Here is a 17,788-nt window from a genome sequence, read left to right on the forward strand (position 1 = left end):
AGCTCATCAGGCTGTGTTGAGGCCGAGTCCCACATAGAACAACCAGAAGGACCTGCAGCTAGAATATACAAGTACATACTGGGGAGCTTTGGGGAGAAGAAGAAAAAAAAGATTGGTAACTGATGTTAACTCAGGTGCCAATCTGTAAAAAAAGCAACGCAATTATTTGTGAAGTACAGTAAAGTGAAATGCAATAAAACGAGGCATGCCTGTACATTAATATAAATTAAGTGCTGAGAATGGCATCATAATTAATCAAAAGTCAGCTACTATCTTGGTGTTGGTGGGTAATATCTGAACTAGTGAAAGTGCTGTGTTGCCGTAATGGTTCTTTACTAACAAAGTTTTCACCAGAATAGAAGACGCCGTAAGATAGGTTGATTCTAGACCCCACTTAAAAGGATTTGTTCATTGAAAGACTTATAAGGAATTTCAACTTTCTTGAGCATTTGCCATGTCTGACACTGTATTAAGTGCTGGTATCATTGTTTTAGCCCCCACAACAACTCTAGGAGATATTATTTCCCAATTGTGCAGTTGAGGAAATGTTCTTGCACACTATACTATTTAAAAGATTTAGAGAAGAATCACTTACATAGTTTCTTTTTCACATTTGTTTAAGTGTTAGCATTATTGATTTGTACAGGATTATTGATTTTAGGTATTGCATACTAAGGTTTTCCCACTCATCTACCTGTGCTCCCATCTTTTGCCCTGCTCCCGTTCCTCAATTTTTTTTTTTTAATTTTTTTTAAAGATTTTATTTTTTCCTTTTTCTCCCCAAAGCCCCCCGGTACATAGTTGTGTATTCTTCGTTGTGGGTTCTTCCAGTTGTGGCATGTGGGACGCTGTTTTAGCGTGGTCTGACGAGCAGTGCCATGTCCGCGCCCAGGATTCGAACCAACGAAACACTGGGCCTCCTGCAGCGGAGCGCGCGAACTTAACCACTCGGCCACGGGGCCAGCCCCCCGTTCCTCATTTTTATCCCCTCTGGCAACAGCTGTTAAAGCTTAGTATCCTAAATACAGTTTGCTAGTCTTAATGTGTTGTTAGCTACCCAAATATTTTTGCTTTATGGTGTTACATAAACCAAACCTTGTTTGACTGCAGGTGTTAAAACTCGTGCGCCTTGGCTGAATGAGCAAATTCTTGCTGTGTGTGGAGTAAGCGGAATGTTTGTGACTCTGCCCCTTGGGTAGGATTGTGGCTAGGAAACTGGAAACCTGTAAAGATGGCCACATGCCAGTCCTTTGAGGTGCAGTCTTTGAAAGTCTACAGAACCTCTGTTGGCCAGCTTCATGACTCCAGCAGCTGACTGCAAAATAAGTAAATAAGTGGCTAATATGCTGTGCTGGTTACAAGTATTGTAGCTTGCATTTTGTGCTGGTTTGAAAAGTGTGGGTTTCAAACTTGTCACATAGAACCCTGTGAATTCCTTTTGAGTCTGGACCATTGTGAGAAATAATACTTTAAATTTATCTCGGCATGAGTACCAATGTTTGCCTGTGATTTGTAAAATTATTCTTCTTATCTGCTTTGATGCAGCAATGTCATTACCTGTGTTCCTAGCTGTTAATTTATAATCAATTTTTATATATTCTGTCCTTTTTTTTTAGTGTGCTTTTTGTGAGGAAGATTGGCCCTGAGCTAACATCTGTCGCCAATCTTCCACTTTTTTTTTCCTCCCCAAAGCCCCAGTCCATAGTTGTATATCCTAGTTGTAGATCATTCTAGTTCTTCTACGTGGGATGCAGCCACAGCATGGCTAGTTGAGTGGTGTGTAGGTCCACGCCCAGGATCCAAACCGGAGGACCCTGAGCTGCTGAAGTGGGGTGCGTGAATGTAACCACTTGAACACAGGGCTGGCCCCCTGTCACCCTTTTAAAGATTACATGGTGATTATAGAAATATAAATTACTCAGTATGCTGAGTATCTCTTATGTATAAATTTATTTCAGTGTTTGAGTAGATAAAAATATCTGGCCAACATGAGTTTACAGTTTAGATAACAAGATAACATCAAATATGGACAACATACAGGGCAATGTAAGGATTCAATGCAAGACAAGGGATATGATCAAATAAGGCTTCAAGGAAAAGGAATGGCTTGACCTTGAAGAAGGTTTTATGGGTTTGGCAAGATTTTTGTTATATGGGAATGACCTGAACAAAGGTATTACTACAGGAATATGTTAGGCATGACCACAAACAGAAGGTAGATATGTCAGCTGAAGGAAGGATTTGTGTTCAATGTCAGATCCATTTCAGAAAAACACATTTATAAATTTGCTTGCCCTTCTGATGAAATCTTATTCACTAACACAAAAGTCATTTTGAAACTGCTTCTCGAATGTACTTCAAAAGCATCTCTCTTATTCTAACTTCTGTCACCTAACGTTAGAGAACTAGTTAGCATGATATCCGGGATCATCCTTTTCTGGTAATGGTAGAAGGCTGAGCACTACATTTTCAGTAGCCGCTGTTTGTTTACCTTTAACCCACTTTTGTGTGTTTGTCACATTAAAGACACTGGAGAGCGCATTCTTTCTTCCACACAAGGCTGCTTACTTCCCTTTGCTGAGGTTGTCTTATAGGAAGTCAAATGTGGCATCTTGTGGGGGGGTGTTGTTTGTTCGGGGTCTTTTTTGTTTTAGCTCTTTCTACTTCTAATGACTGGGTGAAGGTGGATGGATAGATGGGTATAAGAAGAATTTAAAATAATCCTTAGATTTCTGAGGATGGGCTCTACTTCTTGCCCTCTCAATGTAATAGTAACAGCGACTTGATCAGTTCAGCTCTTCTTCCAGCACAAAGCATCAATCAATATGACATTGTGGTTAAGGGTATGAATTCTGGGCCCAAAATGCCTTAGTTTGAAGCCTGGCTCCACTATCTTGTAGCACTATTGACTTGGCCAAAATATTCAGTTTCTTAGTACATCGGTAAAATGGAGATGATAATAAATATCTACTTTCTTGGACTGTTCTGAGAGATTCAAATAATCAATGCATGCCATTTAAAAAGTACTGGGCCACAAAGTAAGAATACAAATTGTTGTATAATTATAAAGTTACCTATTTTAGTTTTCTAATTTTTTTCTACCACTGAAAATTTATTATACAGGCTAAACATAATTGCCAAAATTTTAAATAAACTTTGACTGGCTTTTACATATCTGCTCATTAAAAAAAAAAAATCTACCCTATTATAGTCACCTCTTTATGGAATTGTGATAGTTTTACATTACTCTGGATAAACTGTGCCCTTATTTTCATCTCTCGTCTAATATGTATGTTCTATCGGTCACAAAGACTTGCTTTGCTGCGAGACTTTTGGTATTCTATCTTGCTTCCCCATTTGCTAAGGAAGGAGAAGGAAAAACAAAGAAGGATTTTTCTCCCCTCCCTCTAACCATCCTTCATCCCTCCCTCCCCCTCACCCCGCCACACACGCAGACATATTGGCATTGATTTATCTTCAGGAGAATATAATAAGAAAACACGAATAAGGACTTTTAGTCATCTACATTTGAACTTTTGGACACAACTGTAAACAAATTTGGCATATGTTAACCATATGTTTAAATGTCAGCCAAGTAGTTAGATGTCTAATATTCAAACATAAGCTGCAAACTTTAGATCTGCAGTACAAAATTCCCTATTTCTTCAGAGCTGGACTCACACAGTGGAGTTTTATGTCATATGACTTGAAGGGCACCAGACAGCCTTTTTCCTGTGTCCAAAGAATATCCCCTTTTGCCCTCCTGTTCTCAATGTCTCTTCCTTTACTATTTATTTTTGGGGAAAATGACAAAGACTTGCCTGCTAAAGCAAGTTAGATTGCTTTCCGTCCAGGGAGGATTACGAAGCACGAAAATAGCCAGTATATTGAAACACTTCAATTGAGTGAGAGGAAAGATGATGGGGGGTTGGGTGGGGAAGAGATAGGGCCCTGAATTAATCTTTGCCCATATGATTCTCTTGCTTAAAGAGTCTCTGTTTTCACTTATTTCTAAAATTCTTTGAAGGCAGATTGCTTCTGTACCGGCCTATGTTATTGAGTAACTAACGGTTACCTTTTAGAAAATGAAACCAACAAGACCGCTAAGAACCAAACATTAGCTAGATCCAAAGACTATTCTAATATAAGCAAGGACAGCAGTGTTTTCCTTTGAGAAATGATCTGATGCTTAATGTCCATGTTACTGAAATGAAAAAAAAAAATTCACTTAAAGGAAGATAAGAGTAAAGTAAGTACTCACTGTTTAAGCTTATCTCTTTGTTTTTTCAAAAGTGATGCCATACATTTCTATCTCATGTTGCCGCCAGATAAGTGCACATACAGAGGGAAATTAACAAAGCATTTGCAAACCCCTTGAGGCCCCAATTCATATCCAGCTATGAGAGCCTGACCCAACCAAATCTCATTATTCAAAATGTTTTATTTCTATTTACTCTCACTTATGCTAAAATTAAGAATTGCAACAGATTAAAATTTTTCTTGTTTCAGTTTAGCCTTTGGAGAGCATCAGTATTTTGGTATAACTGTTAATTTGCAATGTATCCGCTAGTCTTATCTCCGCATTAACCAGTCTTTTGAGGTCTTAGGACATTTTTTTAAACTTTAAGCTAAGGCTGTGCTGTTTTGAAAGATAGGGTAATGTATTTCTGAATCATTATGTTCATACGCAGGTGGAATAGATTTGAGTCATCTGGCTGCACGTGATCCTTCAGCCACCTGGAGAAATAATACATACATAGGTGACTGACTCCATTAGGGCTGGTTAAGCCAAGGTGTTACAGGTTGGCTTTGCTGTGGGGCTATAAATTGTTTATGGAATGGAGAAATGGTAGACTGTAAACACTACAGGTTAGTTGTGGATGTGGTAAAAAACACAAATAGCAAACCATAGGTCTTGAAGTTGGCTGTCTTGGGTTTAAATCTTGCCTCTGCCATTAGTAGTTATGTAACTCTGGGCAAGTTGCTTAAACTTTGAATGCTGGTTTCTTTTCCTTAAATGGGGATATGAAAATCCTTGAGGGTCAGTGTAAGGAGGTCATAAAATAAAGCATGTGCAATGTAAATGGTTGTAGACTATCAGGAAATAGTAGGTACTAATGTTAAGGTTTAGATTTCTAAATTTTCTTTAATCCACTTACTATCACCATTATGATGATTCCATACATGCTCCACTTGCTTTTACCCATGCACTTGATGAATGAGATCTTGAGAATTTGTAGTAATCCTGATAGCAGTTGATCCCCCACAATGTCAAATGCATCTTAATGAGCCCATAAGCAAGGCAATATTCCTCAAGAGTTTTCATGGGTGTAATGAAACTCTTCATGCTACAAAGGATGTTTTCAGCTGGTTTTTGTTTTGGAAGAAGAACCTATACTCATATTTCTTTATTGACAGAACACATACCTATGCCTTATCGTTATTCTGAAAATGTATAAAAGTAGACTCTAGCTTGTTTTTGTCAACTTAATTTTTTTGGTAAGTTGTGTTATATTGCCATCATAAGGATATTTAATATTCAAATAGAATTCTCCAAAATACATTGCTCTGTAAGACATTCATTGGGGGTATTGTCTCATTGACTTTGGGTATTTTCTAGTAATTTATCTTACTTTTACTTAATAAGTTGGCTGATATTTCTTTTGAAATCTTTATTTGATGGCTCTTGGTATCCTAAGTTCATAGGACATCCCATGACTGGCACTGCCACACTTTTGGAAAACAAGATTTAAACCTCAGCTAGATGCATATAGATATAAATAATGTACTTTTTAATAGAGTTTTCACTTGCAATTGCTTTAGAAATATTTACTGCAAGAAGAAAGCAAGGAAAGGCCAGCAAAGGGAGTAGTACTCAATAATTCCAGTCTCTATTTTGAAACAGTTTCTGTCTCCACTGCTACCTCATGTCCTATTAAAATTATGCAATGTATTTGTCAGAATTGGAATTAAAAAGGAACAGTGTTTGTTAAAATAAAATTGACTAAATTAATTTGAGTGATAAAACTATTTCATAAATTTAATTTACATCCCAAGGAGCCAGGTTTGGGGGAATTTATTAAAACATCTTTAGCAAGAGTTGTGTTTTGCATTTTATAAAGATTTTATTTTTTTCCTTTTTCTCCCCAAAGCCCCCCAGTACATAGTTGTATATTCTTCGTTGTGGGTCCTTCTAGTTGTGGCATGCTGGACGATGCCTCAGAGTGGTTTCGCGAGCAGTGCCATGTCCACACCCAAGATTCGAACCAAAGAAACACTGGGCCGCCTGCAGCGGAGTGGGCGAACTTAACCACTCGGCCACGGGGCCAGCCCCTGTTTTGCATTTTAGGTGCATGAGTTGTTATTCCAATTAAGAGTCAGAATGAAGTGGAAGCAGCTACCATAATGGACTGTCTGCCTATAGACAGACAGCTATAGACTTAAGCTACGTATTTTATAACTGAAAAAAATTGTTGCAAATAAATGGTTATTCTTGTTTAAAGAGTTGCATATTTTAATTTATTGCACATATGGAACAACTTTAAAATGAGTAAGAATAGGACTATCTATTCCAATCCTGGTTTTACCTCCGTTCATTTGTTTAGAACGTTTCCCTCTGACTCATTCTGGGTCAACTGCTCTACTCCAGGGGCTTCAATTCTTGATCTTTAGGCTTTTGATATTAAAGGCTTTTCGGTTGCTACGTCCCTTGGCAACCAGCTTTAATTGCACAAATAAGAGCCCTTTCTGTGATCATAAACTCAAATGGCTGTTTGTAGTTTGCTTTTTAAAAATATTTCCTCTCATCTAAGATCTCTTGTGTTCTTTCATGTTTAAAAAGCAGAAATTAGTCACTGCTACACAGGATGTCCCTCTAATTTGAAGCCATGAGCATATCATTTTTTTTCCCTGTGAAGTGGTTTCTGTTACTTGACTCAGTAACAAATCATAACATTTGTATACAGTCTCATAGTTTGTAACTCACTTTCATATTCTCCTTTGAACTTTATAATAAGCCTGTGAAGTAGTACAATCCCTTATTGAATGCCTGGCATGTAGTAGATTCTTAAATATTGACTAAATGAAATGTAGATATTAATGTCTATTTTTTTAAATATGTCTCTGAAGCACTGAGAAGTTAAAGTGATTTTCTAAGGTTGCTTGGTATATTTTGGCCTCATTTTCACCTTTTCTACATCACAGGGCAAAGTTCTTTCTACCATATCATCCCACACTGATCATATTTGTGGCTTTAGGGTTTTTAACTATTGTTGTTATCAAGGTGAAATTTACATAGAGTGAAACGTTCAGATATTAAGTGTACAATTTGAGTTTTGGGAAACGCATTCACCTGTACAACCAACACACCAGTCGAGACATTGAATATTTCCATTTCTGCAACATTCCCTGAGGACCTTTCCCATAACTCCAACCCTTGGCAAGCACTGTTCTGATTTTTTTCTCACCATAGTTTAGTTTTGTCTGGTCTAAACCTTCTTATAAAGTGGATCACATAGTAGATTCTCTTTGGTGTCCCAGTTCTTTCACCAAGCATAATGTCTGAGATTTACCCACATTGTTGCATGTATAAGTAGTTTACTCCTTTTTATTGCTGAGTGATATTCCATTATATGAATATACCACAATTTGTTCATCTGTTCTCCTGTCGATGAGCATTTGAGTTGTTCCTAATATTTAGCTATTATAAGTCAAACTGCTATAAGCATTTGTGTACAATTTCCTTTTTGGATATAAATTTTCATTTTTGTTGGAGAATTGCTAGATTATAGGTTAGATGACAGGAAATGTAAGAAATTGCCAAGCCTTTTCCTAAAGTAATTGAACAACTTTATATTCCCACCGATAATATATGAATATTCTATTTATTCCACATTCTTTTTGATTTTTAGTGTTGTGAGTTTTAAATCTTGTCCATTGTAGTGGATATGTAGCAGATCTTATCGTGGTTTAATTTGCACTTCCGTAGTTAATGTGCTGAGCTTTTTTCTTGTGTTTACTGTCATTCATGTAACTTTCTTAGTCAAGTATCCAAAATTTCCCCCATTTTAAAATAAGATTGTCTTTTTTTCACTGAGTTGTAGGCATTCTTCTTTGTTGGTGAGGAAGATTGTCCCTGAGCTAACATCGATGCCAATCTTCCTCTATTTTGTATGTGGGATGCTGCCATGGCATGGCTTGATGAACAGTATACAGGTCCATGCCCAGGATCCAAACCCACTAACCCTGGGCCACTGAAGCAGAGCACACAAATTTAACCATTAGGCCACTGGGCTGGCCCCATAGGCATTCTTTATATATTCTGGATACACCTCTTTTGTCAGATACGTATTGCAACATATTCTCTTAGTTGGTAGCTTGACGATTTATTTTCTAATGCTGTCTTAATGAACAGAAATCTTTTCTTTTCTTTGTAGTTATTGCTTTCTGCATTCCGCCTAAGAAATATTTGCCTTACCTCAAGTTGCAAAGATATATTTTCTCCTAAATGTTTTAGATTTAGATTCTACATTTTGGTCTATTAGTTTAGCATTTTCATTGTGTCCATTTTGTGATCATTTTTCTGTATGGTATAAGACACATGTTGAAGTTGATTTTTTTCCATATGGGTAGCAAGTTGTTTCAGCATGTTTCATTGAAAAAATCTTTATTTCCTTATTGAATATTTGTATCCCTTTCAAATCAATTGACTGTTTAAGTATGTTTATTTCTGGATCTTCTCTTTTGTTCAGTCAATCTACCTGGCAATCCTTATGCCAACACCACAATATCTTAATTACTGTAGCTTACTAGTAAATCTTGAAATGACAGTGTCAAGATGATTTTGAGTAATGTAGGCTCTGTCCATTTCCATTTAAATTTTAGAAACAACTTGTTAATTTTAGTGAAATCCTGCTGGGATGATAATTAGTCTGTATTCTAATCTATAGGTTATTTTGGGGAGAATTAGCAACTTAACAATATTGAATGTTTCAATCCATGCATTTAATATAGCTTTCATTTACCTAGGTCTTTAATTTCTCTGTGCATTTCTTTGAAGTTTTCATTATATAGGCCTTCAGATATTTTGTTGAATTTATGTTGTTTTGATGTTATTGTGAATAGAATTTTTAAATTTTATTTTTTAATTGTATGGTGTAAGTATATAGAAATAAATTGATTTTGCATAATGAGAACTTGCGAAATTCACTAAATAGTTGTTTCATAAATTACCTCAGATATTTTTACATAAATAATCATGTTTTGTGTAAATAGAAACAACTTTTCTAATTTTTATGGAATTTATATTTTTCCTGCCTTATTGCACTGTATAAGACCTCTTGCATAGGATCTTAAGAGAAAAGGTGTTCAATGTTGCACCACCAAGAAAGCTGTAGGTTTTTAAATAGATGCCCTTATCAGATTGAGTAAATTCCGTTCTATTCCTAATATGCTATGAACTTTTATCATGACTAGTGCATAATTTTGCCAAATACTTTTTGTATCCATGAAATGATTACACGGCTTTTTTCCTTTAACCTGTTGTTGTGCTGACTTAGTTGGTTTTCAAATGCTAAGCCAACTTTGCATGCCTGGGATAAACACCATTTGGCCATTGAGTTTTATTCTTTTCATATATTGCCAAATTCAATACCTTAAATTTGTTAAGGATTTTTGCATCTATGTTTATGACGCATATTGGTCTGCAGTTTTCTCTTCTTTGTAATATTTTTGTCTAGTTTTGATTTCAAAATTATGCCGGCCTCTAAACAATCTGGGGAGTATTCTATCCTCATCCCTTCTACTGAAGGACAATATGCAAAATTGTATTATTTATTTCTTAAATATTTGATACAATTTACTGGGGAAATCATCTAGGTGTGGTTTTCTTTGTGGAATCTTTCTTTTATTACAGTTACCTTAATAGAAATAAGTCTATTCAGGTTTTCTATTTCATATTTTCTCAATTTTGATGTCTTTTTTTCTTTTTTTTTGCTGAGGAAGATTCACCCTGAACTAACATCCATTCTCAATCTTCCTCTTTTTGTATGTGAGCCACTGCCATGGCATGGTCACTGACAGATGGGTGGTGTAGGTCTGAACCCAGGAACAGAATCCAGGCCACCAAAGCGAGCATGCCAAACTTAACCATTAGGCAACCAGGGCTGGCCCATCAATTTTGATAAGCTTTGTCTTTCAAAGAATTCAGCTATTTCATCTAAGTTGGATTTACTGGCATAAAGTTATCCATAATATGCCTTTATTATCCTTTTTTTCCTTTGAAAAAAAATTTTTTTTTAAAGAGTGGCACCTGCTCTAACATCTGTTGCCAATCTTCTGTTTTCTTCTTCTTCTCCCCAAAGCCCTCCTGTACATAGTTGTATGTTCTAGTTGTGAGAGCCTCTGATGTGCTATATGGGATGGCACCTCAACATGACCTGATGAGTGGTGCCACATCCATGCTCAGGATTGGAACTAGTGAAACCCTGGGCCGTGGAAGCTGAGTACGTGAACTTGACCACTTGGCCATGGGGCCGGCCCCCCTTATTATCTTTTAATGGCTGTAGCCTCTGCAGTTATTTTTCTCTCATTTATGGTTTTAATAAATTTTGCTTTCTCCCTCCCTTCCTTCCTCCTGCTCCTGCTGCTGTTTCTCCTCTTCCTCCTCCTCCTTCCCCGCCCCCCCTTGCTTCTTCCTCCCCTCCCCTGCACCTTGATAACCCCTCCTAGGGGCTTCCTGATTTTATTGATCTTTCCAGAGAAACAATTTGGCTTCAATTTTTATATTGTCTGCCTTTTTTATATTATTGATTTCAGCTTTCTATTTCCTTCCTTCTACTTCCTAGATGAATAAATTAAACCCAAAGGATATTGAAAGATCTTCTTTTTATTGAGTTCTAATTTAATTCTGTTGTGTTTAGAGAATGTACTCCATGAGATTTCAATCTTTAAAATTTATTTAAGTTTATTCTATGGTACAACATATGGTCCATCTTGGTAAATATTTCATATGCACTTAAAGAGTGTATGTATAATTCAGTTCTGTATAGTGATCATAAATATGAATTAGGTCAAGTTGGTTATGGTGTTTAAATCTTTTCTTTCTTTACTGCTTGGTCTTGTATGAATTTTCTGTAAATTGCTGAGAGGGAGGTGTTGATATTAAACAATTTCTGTGGATTTCTCTTTCTTTAATTCTGTCAATGTATTGCTTCACGTATTTTGAAGCTGTGTTATTAGGTACACGTGGGTTTCTCATTTATTATGATTTCTATTCAATTGGCCCTTTTATCATTATGAAAAAGCATTATTTTCGGTAGTATTCTTTGTCTTGAAGTAAGTCTACTTCATCTGCTACTAATATAGCTACTCCAGACTTCTTATGTTGACTCTTTTCACAGTGCATTGTTTCCATCTATGACTTTCAACCTGTCAGTGTCCTTATATTTAAAGCGTGTGTCTTGTAGACAGCATGGAGCAGAGTCCAGCTTTTTTATTCAGTCTGACAACCTTTCCTTTTTCAGTTGGAGAGTTTAGACTATTACATATAACATAATTATTAGTACGGTTAGCTTTAATACCATTTGCCACCTCCATTTTACTACTGTTATCATGTTTTATAGACATACGTTATCAACCCCACAATAGAAACTTCTTTGTTTTAAACATTTGTTTGTCTTTATAAAAAATTATAGGAAAGCTATAATCTTTTATATTTACATACATATTTGCCACCTTTGGTACTCTTTATTTTTCCTGTAGATTCAAGTTTGTATTCAATGTTAATACCATATATCCAGAAGTTCTTTCAGAATTTATTGTTCTGCTGTTAATGAATTCTTTCCATTCTTTCTATATAAAAACTACTTTCTTCAGAGGGTGAAATATTTTCACTGGGTGTACAATATGGGATTGCCTCCCCCCACCTTTTCCCACTCTCTCAGCACTTTCAAAAGCGCATTGTCATCTAGACTTCATTGTTTCTTATGAGAAGTCTTCTGTAATTCATTATTGTTTTCCTGCATGTAATATTTCTCTCTGGTTGTTTTCAATATTTTCTCTTTATTCTTTACTCTAAGCAGTTTGTCAATTATGTACCTTGCTAGGGTTTTGTTTGTATTTATCCTCTTTGGAGCTGATTGAGATTCTTGGATCTCTGTGTTACTGTTCTTCATCAAATTTGGGAAATTTGCAGCCTTTATGTTTTCAAATACGTTTTCCTCCCCAACACTCTCCTGTTCTGGGATTTGAATTACGTGTATGCTAGACTAGTTGCCATTGTCTCTCAGGTCACCGAGGCTCTATTTTTTAATCCCTTTTTAATTGGTTTTTCAGATTTCTATTTGTCTCTCCTCAAAATCACTAACCTTTTCTTTGGTTTCCTACAGTCTGTTTTTATGCTAAGTTTTGAGTGACTATTTCTTTTCAAATGTTTTCAATTTCAGTTTTAGAATTTCTTCTGGTTCTTTTCTTTTTCCTCTTTTAAAAATAGTTTTCATTCTTTTTCTGCTGAAAGTTCATTTTTGTTCAGAATGGACTAAATTTTTTCTTTATGTCCTAGAAATAATAAATGTTTTAAAGTCACTGTCTGCTGTTTTCAATACCTTGTTTCATTTGTTATATGTGACTTTATTCTCCCTGGTTATTGGTCACATTTTCTTGCTCATTCGCCTGTCTAGTAATTTTTGATTATATATTGCCCATTCTGGATGCTATGTCGTTGTATCTGGATTTGATCACCCTTCATATTATTCTGGCAGGCAATTAATTTACTAGTAGAGCAACATGATCTTTTTAAAGTTTATTTTTAAGCTTTTCAAGAGTGCTTCAGAGTAGCTACTACTTTAGCCCTATATATTCAGCAAGGTCTCTCCGTTCCGGCTGGTCAGAATTTCTATGTCTCTGTATAGCTCTAGAATCTCCATTCAGCTCATAGATCCCTAGCACCTCTTCTCTGGAACACCTCACTTATCTTTTTCCTATGCATGTGCATATTAGTATTTGGATAAAATTAAGAGGAGCTATATGAAGCCTCTCTTTCTTTCTTTCTTGTCTTTCTGTCTATCTGTCTGCCCTTCTTTCTTTCTTAGGTCCCTTCTCTCTGGTAGCCTACCTTACAAATTCCAGCCACTGTGGCAACATCAAAGTCTGATATCTGCCTTATCAGCTTATTGAGACCCATGGGGCCTTCTTGAGGTCTTCCTTCCCTGTACCTCTGTCAGGTAAGTGCCGTCAGTCAAAAAGCCAAGGTCATTGTTGAGCTTATCTCATGTATTTTTCTCTCTGAGGGATTTTTCTCTCTGAGGGAGCACAGTCCTATGCTGCCTGTTGTCCATCATCTGAAAATAGATTCTTCATATATTTTGTCCCATTTTACAGTTGCTGACCTTAAAAACCTCAGTTGGATACTAGTTACTTTATCATGGGCAGAAGTAGAAATCCCTCATGGCCAGGAACAGAAGTTTTACTCATTGACTGTTTTTGAGCTACTTTGTTTCTATTAGATATTAATAGCTTAAAATATGTGTTTAGTCATGCTTTCTACTCATCTTTCCCATATTGCATAACTTAAATAAGCTTAAACTTCTAAGAGAATTTTCTTGCTTCCCTAGAAGTTGGTTCTCCAGGTGTAGATGAGCTGCATCAGAATCCTTTGGGGAGCTGTTAGAAAGAAAAATTTAGTGGCCTCATCCAAGACCTGCTAAATAAAAAACTGGGTTTGGGGGCCATCTGTCTGTGTTTTCTTAACAAACTCTCAGTGATTCTGATGTGCAGTGAAGTATAGTGACTACCCTGTTGGTGTTCTTCTATATGTCTCCATATAGCATCCTTTATTCTGATTGCTTGATGGATTGCTTAGCTTCCTCCTAAGTTCTATGAAAATAGGAAGTGTGTCTAACATTTACCTGATTTCAAAATTCATGTTTGACAAAAACTTTGAATACATATGCTATCGTTGGTCACATGCTTTGTCCCCATTTCTTAGCATGATTTCTTTCTCTTATATTTCAAAGAGCCCGTATGTTTTCTCCCGAGGTTTGCCCATATAGTTTCTCCCAAGGTTTGTTTGAACATGAAAAAACTGTGTTTTTTAATGACTCTAGTTGGTTTCATTTCATGGGATTATCATACCTTTTCCTTCAGGGAGGAAAAAACTGACTAAAAAATCTGATAATTTATTCATAGAGTAAACCTATTTAAAGAAGCATTATCTTTGTAGTTTTAAATTTGATTACTCCTTTTAGGTTGGAGCAGTCAGGGGAAAAAGTTCTCTTTCAAAGGAATTCTGCCTTCAGGAGCCTTATCAGTTCAGTTTTACAGTGAGACCAGGCCCTGATGGAGAAAAGAATGCTTCAGGATGTACTTGGTTGTTTTCCCATCATAGAGGTAGTCTCATAGCACCATAGTGTCCCAGGGACCAAGAAAGAAAGAAATTTTTGCTCAGTAAAAGTGAAAGCACATTCAAAGAAGGATTGTGCGGTGAGGGTTCTAGGTCCATTTCTGGCATGAAGCCAACTTACTATGGAGAAGTTATAGAACCTATTAAACCTCAGTTTCATTGTCTGTAAAATAAACATGATGTTTTGGGTCCTTCTATTTGAAAGCTCTTTACTCTCAGTTTTCTTGCAGCTTTATTCTCGCTTCTGCATCTTAAATTTCTCCTTCTTGACTGGAATATTCCTGTGACCCTTCAGATTTTTCAATGTTTCTGATTTTTCCTTCTTCTTTTTTAAACCTTGTATCTCCCCACCACTCCAAGAAGTAGCTCATTTATCAGGTTAAAAAAATCTTAGTCCTACTAAGCTTTCAGTTAAAACTTACTTCAAAGAGGAACGGATGGGAATCTTTGAATCTAAAGTGTAAATCTTATCATGAATCCTAATAAATCCTAAATTTGTTCTAAGTTGTATATTTAATATCCCTCTATTAACCTCACAGCCTCAGAATTTCATGCACTGCTATGGCATTTATCAGTTCTCACCTTTATTACTGGTAAGGAGATATATGTGTATATGATAAGTATATTTAATTTAATATATATTTTACATATTTAATTTAAGGATATATATATATTTTTAATGTAGCATATGTTTAGATGCCATTAAAATGTGGGAAGTATACTGCTTTTTCTATGTGGCCTGTCCACATGTCGAAATCTACCTTTTATCTTTTACATTTTACAAATCTAATTGGAAGACTTTATTTTATAGGTAGATATGTTGTCGTACAAATTTGCTTCTAATATCAGCTCAAAAGCATAGCTTGGAATCCTTGTTTGAAAATTTTATGCTTTGTAGTTTAGTATAGGTCTATTTACTGCTTTGATAAAAATAACCAGAGTGTACAATATTTAATCAAGTGTTCACCATTGCTACAGACATCCTAAGTATCATGTTTTTAACAGAAAATATTGAAAATGTTAGCAGCAAGTTCTTGTTTATGCCTCAATGTTTTCTTATATGAAATCCAGGCTGTAGGAATAAAGTGAGAGCTTCTACTTTCTCAGGCGAATCTGTTTTCAGTATCGTCACAGAGAAATCAGTTACCATGACTGTGAGACCAGTTGGCCATTCATTCACTTATTAAATTACTGTCTAACAATAGTCATTCCTAGTTCCTGGCCCAGGGACATGATTTGACCTTTCATTTTGAATTGCTAAGTAAGATTATAACTTCATGTATTCTTTTTCTATTTGAAAAGACTGTTTTATGTTTCCTTGGTTATCAAAGTTATTTGTTTTGGATTGATTATACTCAATCTTGTTATGTGAGATCTCAGGGGTAGAGTCATAGGGTTTATTAGTATCACAAGGACTCATAAAAGATAATTGACTGCCTACAGTGGAAACAGAAGTTTCTTTTCTATGGAAATTACAGCCTGCTGATGAGTGTATGATACTGACATTGCTCCCACTCACATATGGGATTTTGTATATTCCTTGAAATGAATTCAATCAAATCAGTTAGCAATAACCAGATGCATTCTACTTATTGCTAAAAGAAACCCTCTCAAGTTAAGTTTGAGGTAAGATTGTAGTAGCTATTCATTTTTGCTCTGATGTCAAAAATCTTTATACTGAAAACAATGCTTTTGGCAATGAGACATACACAATATTTTTTCACAATATTTTGACTACTTAATACTTCTACTCTCCTATACGGAGTCCTGTGAGGTAGTTAAAAAAAGATATTGGAACCTTTTGAGCCTCCCGGGGAAAGATGTGAAATTAATTCACTAAAATGAGATATACTATAATACAATATAACTCTTATAAACACTGAAAGAATGATTGGAATAGAGTTGGTTTAGGTGGTATTGGTACCAAAAGAAGTGAGAAACACTTGGTATGACTGCCTTCATATAATTTATGACTTTTATTTTCTGTGTGTGTTAATTTCTTCTTTCATAAAATGCCTGTATATGTCACTGGACCCTTATGAAGGATTGAAAAGGAAATGATAAATGAATAAATTCAGTGTTAAATATTACTTCTAATCATCAATATTTGTAAATGAGTGCTAGTCTATTATGTGTATACCAGAGCACACTAGCTCAAAGGTTAGGTTATGGAATCACCGAGCATTTTGACTCAACCACTGTGACCTTTAGGAATGTCACATATCCTTTCTGGTCTCAGTTTCCTTACAACCAAGGATGTCGAGGTAGGTGATCTATGATTCTTTCTGATATTTAATCTTATATTTTGAGTTTCATTGATATGCTGTCTATTACCCTTCTGGTCACAGCTATGATCATTCGAATGTACACAGGTCTTCATGACGATTGGCTTCAGAAATCTCAAGAACATTTTAATAAATATTTTAGACTTTTAATAAATATGTTAGACTATCTCTTTCATAACATTGTTTAAAACAAAAACTTTTAAAACCAGAATGGCAAAATTTACCAATCCCGAAAGTGGCATTGTCATTTTTCTGTTAGATGCAGTTAATTACAGATAGAAAATGTAACTAAGAGCCTGGTTCTGTCCGGAGCTGGTGATGATAGAGGTGGAATTTACAGAGAAAGGAAACACTATCCGAAACTCCAGCAGTGATGGCTAGGATTAAACAGAAGAACTTGATCATTTTAAAGTATAAAATGCCTCTCACTCCAGTGCCCCTCTGTTATTCATCTATTCCGGCATGTTAACTTTTTTATTTGACTAACAAGTAAATTGAAATTGAAGTAGGAATGTGAAGGGACTTGTGTCTAAGTCATCATGAATAAAAATGGCTGGTAGGTTGTACTGTTTCCTACTATTTCAAGAAAGCAGTGTTTTATCTTCTCCACAATGTTTAGGAATAGAACAGCTTTCTTTCAAATACAAACATACATATGTGACCCTAAAATAAGGTGGTTTGGGACATAGGAAGAGTCTGTGGGATTTATATAGTCTTCTGTTATTAGCCAAGTCCAAATGGAGCTGTGTCTGGGTCACTCAGGAAGACTGCAGAGGAAACTGATGTCTCCTTGGCTCCCAAGAGGTACAGTCCTAATGACTGTAGAGAAATAATAGTGCTAAGTACTTCCTTCCATACATTTACAGTCTTCAATATTTGTGTCTCAATTTACAAGAGTGGGTAGGATCCCCACATTCCTCTTAATTTACGAAGAGATGTAGTTACAATATGTAACTAGATGAAAGGAATATTTGGCATGATTTAAGGACAAAAACTCTATCACAGGTTTTTTTAAAGAAGATAGATTGGAAAAAATTTCCAAAGCATCTTCAAATTTTATTAATTTTAAAGATCTAATACTATAACCACTTATACTGATTATACC

This window comes from Equus przewalskii, chromosome 5 (assembly GCF_037783145.1).
Source record: "Equus przewalskii isolate Varuska chromosome 5, EquPr2, whole genome shotgun sequence".
In the NCBI taxonomy this organism is placed as follows: Eukaryota; Metazoa; Chordata; class Mammalia; order Perissodactyla; family Equidae; genus Equus; species Equus przewalskii.